The sequence below is a fragment of the Plutella xylostella genome, chromosome 26, assembly GCF_932276165.1.
Source record: "Plutella xylostella chromosome 26, ilPluXylo3.1, whole genome shotgun sequence".
Taxonomy (NCBI): Eukaryota; Metazoa; Arthropoda; class Insecta; order Lepidoptera; family Plutellidae; genus Plutella; species Plutella xylostella.
In genome coordinates, this window is record NC_064006.1 from 3,314,213 (window position 1) to 3,329,830 (window position 15,618).

Sequence of the window (15,618 nt, forward strand, 5' to 3'; positions counted from 1 at the left end):
CTTCATCGGTTTATATGAGCGTCTTTTATGGCTCTCTGTGGCCACATCAAAAGGTTGCAAGTCATCGTCTATTATATGTAAAAACTGCTGCGCTGTTCTGAATATAGTTGGCGTGGTCACGGCACCGAGCCGTGTTGCAAGAGTTGCAAGGCTTGTGAGAAAGTCGATCGGCTTTCACTTGTGCTTTCTCGTGTGACAAGATTCTGCCTCGCCGCGATGCAGTGGGTGTGACCCTCCATCGAATAGCGATAAATAAACCTGCGACTGCATAAGCCTGTCACACTGATAAAATACCACTGAGCCTACATTTACCCTCGGATTAATTATTTATTGTAGCATTTGCGATAACGGTTTGTCCTCTTCATTCCCAATGTAGTTGTAATTCCAGTTTCAAGTTACATCTTTAGTTTCTACTGGAAAAATCCAGTTTACTTCTTGTTGTTTGTCAAAGATAATAATTAATTTCCGCCCATGTGACGCGGTGTAACGAATGTGAGATAGGTATGTACAGTTTCGAGAGGCAGCAGTGGAGGTGCAAAAAAGATGAATACTATTTTATTTTGGGTAATTTCTCTTATTTACTTGAAAAATTACACACGGGCCGGGTAAGGTAGCCACGCCAAGTGGCCGTCCGGTATTTTCGCCTTAATGTGAATTATTTTACATGTCGGCTCTTAAAGAATTGTCCCCTTTTGTCCCCTTAAAACGCTCAATCGCCGCGACGCCATTCTAAGCATCCGACGCCAGAATTTATTATCAACGTGACCCCTTAATGGGTGGGAAGGTCCGAGCGGCAGGCTCGGTCGCCGTAATGGCGGCCTCCGGCTGCGCTGCCTTGTGTTTAGATAAAGTGATCAAATGCTCGAGGGATCGCGATTAAACGATCCGTTTGTAACTCGGACACATGCGAATGACAATGCTTCCCGACGGATGAAAGATGGTGCTATTGAACCGCATAGTAACTGGGTTACTCTAATGCGAACCCACACGAGTCACGAGTTCAATGCAGTCATCGACTTGCTCGAGTCGCACAATGGTTTGTCTAAGTTTCGCAATAGTAGACGAAATAGGTGAATGTTCGTTACGGATATACATATATTCTTTGCAAGCTAGAAGTGCCACAAGAGGCAATAAATTCGGCGTCGCACAGTCGATATGCGACGTTATAGAATACAATTATCGTGTAGGGAGGTGTAGCGAAGTGCATTTGCATCGCGTTCGCGCAATGCGGTCGTTCACTCCAACTGTTACTACTGCACTTGGGATTTGGCAAATTCTGACGACTACTATTTTAAGTTTGCTAGATACTACGTCCAATAGAGTCATGAGTTTTAGTTTCTGTAAGAACGGAACGTGTATACGACGACGGGTGAATTAACAAACTTGTTGGCTTGTTTGGAAGTTTATGTCCTGTGAAAGTTTTAACGGCTATCTGACATGCTATCATAAAAGGTTTTTCCCATACTCTGTGTATAGAGATACAATGTTATGGTTAACACCCATAAAATAAGTCAAATTGATGGGATAGTCATCATTGCACCAAGACAAGGATCTTAAATAACGTTCAACAAATTTGCCAAATTTTTGATGACCAGCTTAAAAGCCATATAGCCATGTCATCAGGTCGATTAGATTATGAACAAAATTACTGTCAACCACAATCGGTTGGCAAATAAACAGTGCTTATGGGGCAAACAAGCCAGCGCGCATTAATGAGTCAACACTTTCCCACCAGTTCGGCTAACTAGTAGCGTTCCCGCAAAAACTATTCGTTAACAAACGCAGTTAGTTTGCACGTAAATCACACGGCCGTACGACAATGCGACCCAAGAGGGATTTAATACGAGAAACATGTTACATTGCCGGCTATGAAATAGTTGAGCGTTCATTTCTAGTTGCAAAGTTTGTTCAGCACGAAATTGGAGAACGTTTCAAGTCGTACCAGAATAATAACTAGTCCCAAAACGACGCTTGCACCTCGGATGAAGATTAAACTATTTTCTGCAATATCATGAGAATACAGATTATCAGGTCTAAAGTTTTCATACGATCATTGATAAAGGTCAAGGATGACAAGAAGTAAATAAAGCATGTCAGGCTATCGATATCCATCAACAATGGGCCATAAAAATTGTACCCTGTCGGCAGACCATCAACGAGTCATTCTTTCCAGCTCCAACATGGCTACTTTCACTGCAGTCGGCTGGTAACGTATATTGCGTTCCGCATCGCCGAAGTAGTTTATAATTGATTCGCTCAGATATTATGACACGAAGTTGCGAACCGTAACTTTTCCCATTGACCCGCACACTTAATTTCGTTCTCTTTGCCTTTATTTAACGGTCTGCCCAAACTTTGCGCAAAAGCAATTAAGAGTTGGATAAATTCTTGCGTCGAGTAATGTGTCTTCCAGTGATACATGTCGGGCACATATTGTTGTTCAACTTTGTAAACCGAATATCTCCCGTGGTTTACAAGCAACGATTCCGACTACCTATTATGAAGGATCTGAGTTGAAGGTGTAAGATTATGCGTATTTCCACGAATGGTGGAATTAAGGATGTTTCCGTAGAATTCCGTCATACAGACAAGATGGCGGCGGAGTGTCGTCAATTATACACGTCGGTATCCAGCAGTTGTCACGCCGTGGTTGTTTGCACTCCTCCCCCAAGCTTACACAGGCCTGCGGTGTGAGCGTAACCCTATACTGTTGTTAAGCGAAGCGAGAGAGCGCCCAGCCAGACACCTTCACTTTGATAATGCGCTACGTACCTACCGTACATAGTCCACATAACTTATTCCAATTTTATTAGAAATACGTGCGGCTGACGTTAGTTTGAGGCACTTACGAATGAGCAACGTGTATTTCCCGCAATTTCTCAGCATTATCCGAGTGTAGCGTGTCTCGCTTTGCAGAAGTCGTACATCCGAGAGGGTTTCATAGTTATTAACATTCTGTGAGCGTCGCCGGAGATCACGTATGGGGCCGGTCGCGTCGTGAGAGCGGCGGCGAACACTAAATTATCGCGATTCGCCGACGCGGCGCGATCCTCATCATAAAAATGTGCACCGTAACGGAAAGTGGTATTGTGTGTGCACATGCCGAGCATTGTGTTTCCGCGACGCCGCGACGGCAGCGAGCAAGCGTTTACTTTCAAACTGTAGATAACTCGCACTGTGCCCATTAGTTTGTCGACCTCGCTCGGTCATTTAACCAACAGCGCTTTCATAATCTGAAAGGAGCGATCGGCCGCGGTCCGCAGATACGTCGCTATTCACACATACATAATACGAAACAGTCGGCCATTCATTCGCGGTCGTCACAAGAGCACGCTGAATGCCATGTCATCTCAAGATGCGTCTCGGCAGCGCGGCGGGCGGCGGCGGGGGCGGCGTGGGGCGGGGGGCGCCCGGCAACTGCGCCATAACTCGCCGCGCACGTACAGCCAGACAATCGCAATTATTATTAACAGATACGTTTAATGATCGTGTATGCCGTACTCAAGCGGCCCAATGTAATTTCCAATTGCGTCGTCCGTTTGTGCGAATGTAGCGCTTACGTCACTGGAAGTAAGTACGAATTTAGTTCCGAGTCGGATGGGTGTGTATGTCGTTTGGAGGGTGAGCATTAGTCTTGGAGCAGGTCCGGCGGCGCGGGAGGGGTTCTTGCGAAGTGAGTTAGCTCAAGAGACTGATGATTTGTAGCGCGGTTAGCGTTTCATCTAGCCAACTGTCTCGCCATAGCATTCAACTCGTGCAAGCCAAGATAGATTATTGAGCTAAGCGTGCATCGAAGAGACCTAAACTTTCTAATAGTTCTCTGAATAACATGGTTAAAGTGCTGAATCATGTTAGATATAAAGTGATGCCAAATTCCATTTAATATCAGAAAAAAACACCCGTTCCGATAAGATATCATACTTGACGTCATGACCCGTAAGATAAACACATGAACACATAAACTTTCTACACACAAGTTTGATCTAGGTGTTACAGATAGTGGCTGTGATGGCACAAATGAGTCTTGTTGTTCGGCTCACAATAAGCTGATTAGATTTATCCCGTGTCAAGGAACGCTGATAGATCATTAAGCCGATTGGAACCGGCTTACTTGCACGTTGGTCGTGTACAGTGAACGGGAAATTTAACAAATCCGAAACTGCTCGGAGCGGAAGCCTAATAAACGTTACATGCGTCGGCAATCTGCTGCCGACGTTTTTATTACCTTCTCATTTAACAGTCGTCGACGAAAGACGACCGAATGGCGTAGTGGTTAGTGACCTGACTACTGAGCCGATGGTCCCGGGTTCGATTCCCGGCTGGGGCAGATATTTGTTTAAACACAGATATTTGTTCTCGGGTCTTGGATGTGCCCGTAAAATGGCAATAGGCCCGCCCCCTATTACATTGGGACTAACACAACACTCTGGCGAAAAGTGGGTGCAGCAATGCACCTCTGCCTACCCCGCAAGGGAGTACATTAGTACAAGGCGTGAGTGCGTGTTTTTTTTTTTTTTTTTGTGTCATTTAACAGTTTGGAATTTCGGTTTCTTTTCTGCTATTTAATTTCTTTCTGGATATTTGCAATAATGGAATCTCAATATCATATTATGCAATCTTCTGAATCATATACGAAAGAAACAAAAACTAGAAAGTAGGAATTTCATTAGATTAAAAGTTAAAAGATTAATCATAAAATTTAACTTACCCTAAGTCCTAATGTATTTCTCCAATGTCCGATAACCTGGAACAAGACAAGAATCATAATTAGCTTCACTTGCCCGCTAAAGAAAAGAAGAAATTCCACCAGCAAAATGAATGAAATCAACTTTGCAAACTTTTATAAATTACTCCTTACAAACTTTTCAAAGTTGGCGTCTTTTATCCGCAATACTTCAGCAACTTTCTAAAGTATGAAAAAGAAGTCTAATACCTTTCAGAAAGTTGCGCTCAAAACAAACAGTGTTACAATGCTTACTTTCCTATACAGTTATAAACATTGTAATGGCCTCTATTTAAAATAAAAGTCAGCGAGAACTTTCGACGCCGATCTCAAGTTCAATCACGAATGTAGGTAATGTAGGTTTGGCTCAGTTGGCGCTCGCAACGGCACGCCGATAGGGTTATCAAATGCGGAGAAAATGTACATACATAATGTTTATTGCTATCTACATACATATTTTGATAACAACACTGTAACGTTACTATGTCGCAATCATATTAGCTGTGTAGACAAACAGCACAATGATATCGATCCGTACGTGATTTTCTTGCGACACCGCGGGTAAAAATGTATTCGTCAGCAATCTATCCGTCCGGTATTTTGTTGATCGTTTGGTGTATGAGTCAGCACAAATAGGAGGGCGCGTGACACCCCTAGGCCGTCCCCTGAGATCGGCCGGCGGCGGTGGCGGCGAGCGCCCGGCGAAATGGACAATGCGCATAAAAAATCAATAAAAGCGGGGCCCGGCCTTCGCGGAGGTCGACCGACTCTCCGCCGACTTCCAACTGCTAAGTATACAACTTATTACGTCTTCCCGACACGGCCTATTTTAATGTGTGTTGGATTTCTTTACTCAGTGTTTTAACAGGCCGAGAGTTTACTGCAGCTTCATTGCTTGCAATCATTATTATAAACTTTATCGCTGACGAAATAAAATATTATGTTTCTGATAATCTAATTGCAGTTGCATTAATGATCATTTTAGTATAAAACTAATATGTATCATAACATCCATTAAAATTCTTAGCTCAGCAGGTAAATTAGACTTGATAACTGTGTAATTTGAATTTTGCATAGCAGTACAAATGTTACTAGGTATGCTAAACAGGCACGCGGTTAAACCTGATTACAATCCTCCATTAAACAGCCTTAATTAATTAATGGAACATGGCGGTGCGATTTCTTCAGATAAGTTTGTTCGAAAGACAGGGTAGTACAATGTACATAATAATGTATTCAAATGATAAGTCGAAATACACGTATACTATAATCTCGTAGATCTATACATACGCAGGAACCCGTGTAAGGGGCAGGTGTAAAACAAGCTCAAACATTGTTGAAAAAAAAAACTGTAACCAGTTTGAGTTGTTAAAGCGGAAACTTTAACGTATGTCTCATTATTAGCATGTTTTTCCACTCGCAAGAACGAAGAACAGTCTCCGGTGTTTGTCAAACACTTGCAAGAGATATACCTACATTTATATATTGGAGAGACAAACTGATAGTTTCACAACTAACAATGTAAAAGTACGAACTTAAGTGGCACGTGTAGCGCTGTTATTGGCTGGCTTGTTAGAAGTTCACGCTTAAATACGTTTACTAAAATGAGATACTGTGTCATAGAAACGTTCCTAAAGCCCTACAATTACGCATAAATCTAAGCACAACGATGCAAGGTGACATCACCCATCAAAATTGGCCACGACTCAAAGAGTTAGCGCCATTTTATACAGAGCCAAGAATACTATTTGATGAAATATTTTTAGCGGCGCATGACACCGCATTTTTATTTCGACGTCGTCGTAGCAATTACTACATCGGGAAATAGACAGAAGGAGACCTATTTGTAGACTAGAGTTTACACAGATAAAACTGGAACGATTGATTGATCGGCATTCGCTATTGATTCTATAAATAGATAAAATAATAGAAATCAAAATACAATATACATACACGAAAAATGTTTAAGTTTGTTTAGGAAAGCAGTTTATGTTTGTTCCAAAAAACAATCGATACTCATCAACAGCTTTAGACTGGCCCCAAAGTGTTATCGTATTGGGTTTTATCAGCGAAAAACGCTTAGGTATCGTCTCTATTTATAGTAAAATATGATACAAAATATAAATTTATTTAAGTCATACAAAATGTAAATTTACCTACTTCTTTAGCTTAAAGTAAATGAAATAAAAACGCAGTAACCTTATTTTACAGTCTATAATAATAGGGGACGCCTGACAGTCTGAAGTCTAGGGAGCGTAGGTCACAGTAGCGGAACAATAGTGTTATTATTGGTAATATCAACACTCATGTCAATAACATCACGGAGCATGAATAAACCATCGTGTTCAGGTGCACAATATCTAGTTGCTAGGGCCACAAGCCAGTATCTACCACGTCCCGCCGTTATCGCTTACGGCTTACACAAACACATGAGCCATGACATCACACATAAAATATTTTCACAGCACCGCACCGTCAATGGTGCAAGTGAATTTCGCGAAACAAGACCCGCAAAACGAGTCACGTTTTGAAATACATAAGTTTTATTTTTATTATTCTCACGAGCTAAGCGAAAATTGTGTTCCGCGATCGCGCATTTTTGCGGGCGCATACCTGAGCGCGCTCGAAATATGCTTATTCCGAGTAAAAAGGTTGCAGTGTGTGGGCATTATGCGATAACCGAACGCGCCGCAGTTTCATAAATTGCGTCGGGTGCTCGTTTTTATACTGACGTCAGAATGGATTTATGTTAGAGCGCGTTTTGTTTTGCCGCATCGATCACGTCAGTCGCAGTCGGCGGGGAAATAAAACGCGAAGCCGCGCTCCGGATTACTCCGCGCTTCAAACAAACGCGTTCGCTACTATTGCCGCCCTGCATCGTGTCACACGCCTACCCATTAGATTGTTAGATTAATGGCGTCCCGGCATTTGTTTTATGTTGACCACCAAAACTTTTATTTATGTTCAAATTACCACAGGGTATATCTGATTCTCTAACTCTAACCAGTTAAACTACATTTACATTACACATTAGATAGATCTCCAAACACCAAATATAGGTTTACGCGCCGAGATCTGTGATCTGAAATATCAAACGTGATCTCCAAGACAAAGGTTGCCTTGTTAGCCTCATTCCATAATGGGAGTAGTTTATCACCACCTACAGAGCCCCGCGAGACGCTTTGTTTTTTCCAACTTTTTTTACCGGCCATGTGAGTCGGTGTTTAAGTTTATAAAAGCCACGCGGCGCCCCGGGTGGCTCGCCCACCGACATAAGCCGAGTCAAGGTTAACATCACGAGCCTATTTACTAAATTAATGTCGCTTCAATAATAAGTTGAACGGTATACTTTACTAAACTGAAGTGAAACGCACCTGATAAGTTGAACTGATAAGCCGATGAACTAGCGATGTGGCAATCCAAATCACAAGGTAAACAGCACTATAATATAGCAAGTCACAATCACGGTAGTTCGTAAGTAAGTATACGCGGCGGCGCGCACGGCGGTGTCTGGTGGAGGCGCGAGGTTATCTGCCGCGAGCGGTGACAGCGGCGACGCCGGCCGCCTCCAGTAATAATAATGAGGCGGCTAATTATTATTATTACCCCGCGACGGCAAAGGCCGGACGCATGTATGTGGCGTAATCGGCGGATTCCATACAATCGCAGCGCACGCACACAATGACATGCCGGCGACGTTCGCCCGAGCCACGTGTGGTGGCGCTCTTAGCCAGTCGGCTAGGCGCAGCCTTAGCGATCCAGGCCCGGCTCTAGCCAACGTGTATCGATCTCGCCGCGATAAATTCGATACGGAGAGCGGTGAATGCACGCGAGGCAGCAGCGGCTGCGGCGGTCGCCTTTCACAGCGGCGAAAACGCAATTTACGAGCGCAGCTTGCTGCGAGCCGCGCCGGGGCATAATGGGCGTGCGAAACTCGTCCGCGCCGGCCACTCGATAGAAAACGCCGTATTATCGGACGCTCCACTCAGATAGAGGCTACACGGACCGGCGGCCACGCGGCTCGAACATTCTCGAAAGTCGAGATAGCACGTGTATTTATTGTCGACGTGAATTGCGCAACAATATACGCTGATAAAGCGCATTTGCTCGTGATTACACTAAGAGGAGGCCGGCGTATGTCATGTACAAATACTAGTTGAGTCGCGCTATGGCGTTACTCGCACTTTGTAAAGTGTATAATCCAATTATGTCCGCGCCGTGCCATTTCTAATCGGCCTAATTGAGGTACGGGCTGGGTCCAATTACTACTATCGCAACTTGTTTGGGAGGCTCCGACTATACCTAATAACTTAGTTAAAAGCACCAAACTGTTATTATTACCAATATAAGTAACGTTTATGCTCGTGTACTTATCGCCTTTTAAGTTCAAGTTTAGAACGAGTTCTTTATAGTGAGCTCTGATAGGTACATACGAGAACAATATGTGACTCTTGCTGTAGTGTACATATGGGCGATAACACATTGTAGTTTATCGTGTCGGTAATTTGAATTGCTGCTCCCCTACTTGTCTAGTGAGAACGAGTTGGGGTCATAAATAACTAAGGAGCCAGTGTATCGTGAGTAAACAAGGCTATTTGCGCTACCTCGACGCTTCGCAATCAAATCATTTGCAAATTTATAATAAGCGAGCTTGGACAAGATGTATTTGCTATCGAAATATCATATTATTCATAACGATTTATTAACATTTGTAGAATATAAAGTTGCTGGAAAAAGCTTGTAGGTTTACAGCGGTAGATATTGTTCCATTTTTTATTCAAACAACTGACCGTTATCACGAAGAAATAAACTCGAAAGTGCCTGTTTCGCGATAACTTACCTAACTAAACTGTACACAAACTTTCAGAGCGTATCGACAAAAACACGAATAAATCAGAGAAGTATAGAAAACAACAACAAAATAGTCAAGTTCAACAAACACGAACGGGTCTTTCCAACAAACTTTGTCGCTGTATCAAAATTAAGCTGCCAACATAAAACAGCGAAGTTAAAATATAAAAATGTTTGACACAAAAACGTCAGAGTCCGTCAATAATGGTGCCGGGACGACGAATACGCTCGCAAAAAGTGAATAATGGCCAGATACAAAACATAGCAGTGTCGGACTATTTCAAGACACGTTTTCCTCTTAGCAATATAGCATCTAATAATAATACAGAGTGCCAGCGTCCGGTACGAGCGAGGCAGATAACGCGTGCAGTAACTGCGTCACAAACCCTCACATCTAGTCACAAGTGTTTTTTCTATCAGCTCGGTGACAATCGCAATGATAGTAATCCTGGCAGAGATTTCTCGTTAGAAAATGTTACACGTGGCTACCTGAAGAGTCGCCACAAGCGACAATCTTGCACGGGTCGAAATTTTTCCGTTCGTTTCGGGTGAACGACCGCTCTAGACAATGAAACTCATTACAGATGGATGTTTCTATGAAATACGGTCTATAGATACCAAAAAGTTTAGGGTCGCGACTGTTTAAATAATATCTTAACACCAACAGTTTTGAAATAGTTTACAATAGACGAAAGGGAGATTACAATGCAATGTAGATTACGTTCATACTGATAATAATTTAATAATCAATTATAATACATATACCTAGGTACATAAATACAATAATTAGATTTTATAGGATATCTATAATTTTATTTCTACATTGTCTAATATCGTGACAATTTTAAACGGGTGTGCCTTTTATTGCGGATGTTATGTATTGTATACGACACACATGTTAGCTCAATTGTCAAGAGCTCTTCAAAAGAGAAAGCGCTATCTTTTAAGAAATAAAAAGTTGCTGAGTAACTAGCTGATACAAACGATTGAGGAAATTGCTTTTGCGTGCCTACAGAAAAAAAAACTCGCTACGAAGCACTTTAGTAGCCAGAAATTGAATTACACTTTTTACCCAAATTAAAGCAGACTGGAGATATTTGGCCGAATCCAAGTTGGTAAAGCGTGAAACTACAATGGACAACATTTCATTTTCTTTACCCTATATTTTTATTAGCTATTCGGAAAGTTTATAGAAAATTAGTGGACCCGTATTTTTTTATTTTGTATATACATTAATTTTTGCATGTTATTTTTAACTTTAAAGTTAGTTATTTTAAAACCGGAAGAGACGTCACATATTCGGCTCAATTTTTTTTTTTGTCTATTGCCTGAGTTTCGAAAAAAAACATAAATGACACTGACAAGTGACATTTAAACTTTGTTTACATGCCAACCAACAAATGGGTCATTTTCAAATGACATTGATATTTCTGATGATGGAAAGTAGGTACTTATCATGTAAAAAAATAAGCAGAAGCATTTTTCAGCTGTGTATGCGGTGGCATGCTCTGGGACATATTATATTGAGGTCATCTCTTAATAAAAAATAAAAAAAATAGTACGAAAGTGTCAGAACAGAATTAATGAAAATGACCCAAACAAACAACAACGTCACGATAAAACGTCAACGTCAATCAAAAATGAAAGTGACAGTTACTTTGTTTTTAAATCTATGGGCTTTGATCATCAAAATGCATCGCACCTGATGCATGACGTCATCAGCACTTTTTTACTATTTTATGATTTTCTCGAAAATGATACATCCAAAAAATACAAAAACATTTTTTTTGTGGCCTTTAGAGTTAAATCTCGAAATGGTTTTCGATTTATAGCAGCTTTAGTTTTTTGAAATGTTGTCCATTCCGGGCTGGAATGAGTAGAACGTGGCGTTATTACCGCATATAACAATTGTTGCAAGTCGCCGTCCGACTAAGTTGGCTCAACTTGGGCAAGATTACGTATGCAACTTGGGAACGTTAACGTTAATGTACGGAGCTGACTCTTGCACGCTACAACTGCGGATAAGCCGAACTAACTGGCTACGAAATTAGAATACCATTGGCTATTTGGCTATTGCAAAACAGCACCATCGACTTTGGCGTTATATTTAACTTGAGTGATGTGGTAGTTCGGACAACTATTCCATCTTGGTTGTATTTTGGTTGTGACTTGTGACCCTAGACTTAGAAACACACAGATAACGTACATGTATGTGTATAACAATGCCATCTTTTTTTCTACTTCCATGAACAATGCAATACGTGGTCGTCTTCCACGTTCATTTCATAAGTCTTTCGTTCGTCCTAAAGTTGCCTGGAGGAGATCGCTTTTATCGATTACGCTTATATTGTGCTTTTCATCTTACTTGTCGTAGTAATTTTTTTTTAAGTTGTATTGTAACCCGGAGTTGCGGGTGGATTGATTTTGTACTATCCAGGCCTAATTGGTTTACTAATATTTTTCCCGAGTAGCGCTAGCAAACCCCCATACCAATTAACTGACTGGGACTGAGCGCAGCGCACATACAGCCAACACAGCCATGTATACTTGTATAGTACAGCTAGTACATTGACACACACTGGTTTATTGCATTCGTGTGTGTCGAGCTAATGCTCGCAAGTTATGAGAAACTGCTCACTAACTCTGGTGGGGATGCCGAAGTTGGTTCGTCAACTTTCCCGACGCGATCCGCCCGACTGTGCCGTAAAATATAGTTCAAACTAAGTTGGTGCGGAAACTGCGAAGCAACTCTGGGAGACACTCGCTTACTTTACAGCCAGATTGATTCATTTACACCGCCGCTTCCTGCGAGCCGCTGGCTTCCACGAACGCCGAGATCTGTCGCAGAAAAACCACAACGCATTCTGTTGTTGACTTAATTGTTTTGTTATTGAACTACAACGTCAATATACAACCCGCCCCACTGAGAATTTCCACGCGCAATTAATTATAGAACTGGCTCCGTAATTGTACAGGTTAATTTTACGTAATGCAGTTCAGTTTCCCACTCGATTCGCTCACAAAAACTCTACTAACAAGTTCTGCAATGCAAAAAGGAATATGCATAGCGCGTTTGCGACTTAGATAAAGTGGAAAATAAACGAGTCTCTTCCATTAATCTTGAAAGAAAAATGTGACTCACTCAGACTGGAACGGCAGATGGTGCCGCGCTTACCTGTAATAAAAGACATAAATTAATAAAACCGTAGCACAAGACTGAATAACAATTCGCGAAACATCATTTACAATACGAGAACTAAGCGAAATCTGAATTTCAAATTGGTGGATTCTCATTAAAATTGTATTGTGCGTGGCGAGCGCTGAGACGGTTGATTTTTTCGAGGTGGAACGTGACGTAAGCGGGATAGGTTTAGCGGAATGGCAGATATGATAGGTATGGGAGATACATAGTTGGTGATGTTCTCAAGAGTCGGCTCACATCTCGGGTCGCCCCCGGGGGCGGGGTGGGGGTGGGCGAGGGGCCAAGGTCACCGCCCTCGCTCTACCCCGCTGTGTCGGTGTCGCCAAGCGAAAACCTCGCTTTCACAGAACTCCCAGCGATTAATATTATATGAAGCGCTACAAATCCCGTTCGACGCTTCACGTTACCAAACGCTCCACATTTTAATTGACTATTCATTTCATTTAATTCAAGAAATACTGTCGAGTGCCTACGTTTGATGTTAGCAGATACTTATTTGAATTTGTTTCATTTCGACGCCACATATTCGGTTTAGGGTACTTAACATAAATATCTCTTTGAAAATGAAACGTCTGGTGCTGTGATGTTTGTACCTATGTATTTGTCGACTCACATTTTAGAAACAACAAAAGAATTTGCTGACTATTTAAATATCCTCTTCAAACGGCCATGTCGATGTACGTACCTAGTGAAGAATGTGGAGCAAATCGGCAAATAAGAAACGTCTCGCATTTCTATAAAACGACACATTCCGATATACATATGGCATGGCATCACGTTATTGTGCTACTCAACTACGTGCACTTATGAATCATTTTATTAGGTATCATATTATTAGGTTCTTATGTACCTACCTATGCAAAGAACTTAAGGTAACTTGGAAGATACTAATAATAAGCGATCTGCCTAACTTATCGTACTGCCATGGACAGTAGCTTGATTTTTTTTTATTATATGTGGGGACATCATTAGAGGTTATTTATTTGCGGTATAACAAATGTAAATATAGCACATTTATTTATCTCTAATTTCATAAAAACACCAGTAGTAGACGATTATTGGCAAATGCTAATGGTAATCCAGGTTTGTGTGAATTTACACCACACACAACCTTTATCCATACATTGTGAAGCGAGCTCTTAGTTTAGCGGCCAACGAGCGGCCGCGTCAGCTGTATACGCAAATTCAATGTGAACAGCTCTCCATACATCTAGGCGGGCGATTCGTGCTGATTCGTCACGTCACGCCAGAAGCGACTGCGTTCGCGCCACCGAACAGCAGAATAACCACCGAGACAGTGATCTCAATTGGTTATTGCTAAAAGGTTTCCCACTTTCCTAACATCTTTGAGCGTGTGTTCCTCTAAATTAAAAGCAATCATTTCGTGATACAAGGTATCTCCTGGCTAAATGGTGGTCATTCATTCAATAAGAAATCAAACGTTTAGAAGAAATCATGTTATCTTCATCGATCATCTTCGCATGCAGCAGTTTAGTAGGACGGGTTGATGACATTGAATCAATGACTATCTATCGTATTGCGAGAAGATGACCACATTAAAGATACATTTATAACGAACAGCGACATGACTACGACGATAACCCAATACTTATGCATCATTCAGACAGTTACAGTCATTGCTAAGTACTGCGATCATTAATTTCTTTATTTCGGTTACGTAAAATGGTCCTTCGAACCCACTGAACCGCGCTCTACTCTGCACGCGGCCGGCAATTCGCTATCACGGCTCCTTTTTAAGCTGAGTCCGCGAGTTTTTACTGTCACCCGAGCACGAAACTGCCACATAAAGAGAACCGTCGCCCACTTGCTGACTCGGCTGGACGATTATTGAACTTTTTGCCATGTGGCACAATTAACCATTTTTATTTACTATATACTTTAGCGCTCATGTCGTAAATGTTTTGGTGGTTAGTGATTAGATGCTGTAACTCTTGTAGTGATAACAAATAAGGCCTTAAAGTTGACTTTCAAAGTGGGCGTCTATGACGGCGCCACAGAATCTTCTATGGATTTTTTGCGTGATCATCACACGAAGGTAATTATTCGAAAGCTTACCTGTAGGCAACAGGATAGTTAAATCCTGAATTCATCACTATTAAGTTATCCGTATCTTTTCTATATAAAATTTCGCATGTATGTATAACAGGCTTTTTTTCTTCGGTTGGTACCACTGCAAGCAGTCTAGTTTGTTTACCTCTCCAAGATAATTTCAAATTAAAAATAGTAAACATATCAGTTTAGTGCTAATTTTTATCAACTTACTTAGCGTGTGTGTCGAGTGAAGCCGTAGTAAATGATTCTACTGCGTAAACTATCGAAATCTACTAAAAACATTGAAAACAATAAACAGTGATAAGTGAAGTGTAACTTGCGGGTGGACGAACAAAATATATTAAACTCGTCAACAGCTATTCATACACAAGAAACTCACACAACGTATTCACATAACGTAAATTTTCAACACGTGCAACATCTACACTGTGGCGTAGTCGTCTAGGCAACCGGTCTGCTAACCCACTGACTAAGTGAGCCGTGGTTCGATCCTGGGAGAAGCAACTTTCACCTTTTTTATTTTTTTCTTGTGTTGAAAAATTATGTCCGCGGATAAAAAAATGATGCACTGTTCATTATGCCCAAAAAAGATTTTGGTGACCCAGAAAAGAGTACAATGTACGGGAACTAACTGCTCACGATATTTTCATCAAGAATGTGTTAATTTTAACGAAGCTGCTTCACCACGCTCAAAGTGGTTATGCCCTGAGTGCACCTCAGTCCCTCCAAAAGGTGCCGCTCTATTAGAAAGCTCAACATCGCTTAACAC

At 41.6% G+C, this 15,618-nt stretch overlaps 1 protein-coding gene across 9 annotated transcripts in view; it reads right to left on the reverse strand.

Moving 5' to 3' along the window:
- Positions 1–15,618, reverse strand: part of LOC105384532 (C-terminal-binding protein) — a 59,088-nt gene that overhangs the window by 32,625 nt on the left and 10,845 nt on the right. For 5 of the 9 annotated variants that reach the window (XM_038111718.2, XM_038111726.2, XM_038111717.2 and 2 more), the window contains exon 2: positions 4,709–4,744. The exons of 1 other annotated variant lie outside the window; for it this stretch is intronic. The gene's annotated coding sequence lies outside the window, so the exon portion shown is untranslated. Of the gene's footprint in view, positions 1–4,708; positions 4,745–8,097; positions 8,632–12,716; positions 12,750–15,618 lie in introns of those variants that run through there. 3 more of the 9 variants (XM_038111720.2, XM_038111719.2, XM_038111723.2) reach the window with 3 other exon arrangements.